Here is a 275-nt window from a genome sequence, read left to right as displayed (position 1 = left end):
TGTATGGGGAAAACCGACCCATGCCCGTATCTCCGTACCTAAGCGTCTGACGGTCTTGGACCCCTTTAGGTAAAAGTTGCATTCCGTCGAGCTGAACATTTCACTAGAACATCGCGAAACGATCCGACGCCTCCTTCTGGGAGTTTTTGGGGTCGGAAGGTTTTCTGGGACTTAGTCTCTGGAGCAACATTTCTGAAGCTCGGCACGGGCAACCACGCACGTGTCTTATATCTCCGTAAGTAAGGGTCTGACGGTCTTGGACACCTTTAGCAAAA

Source organism: Anopheles nili, assembly GCF_943737925.1.
Source record: "Anopheles nili chromosome X unlocalized genomic scaffold, idAnoNiliSN_F5_01 X_unloc_23, whole genome shotgun sequence".
In the NCBI taxonomy this organism is placed as follows: domain Eukaryota; kingdom Metazoa; phylum Arthropoda; class Insecta; order Diptera; family Culicidae; genus Anopheles; species Anopheles nili.
The sequence above is the reverse complement of the archived record's forward strand: the minus strand, read 5'-3'. Positions refer to the sequence as shown.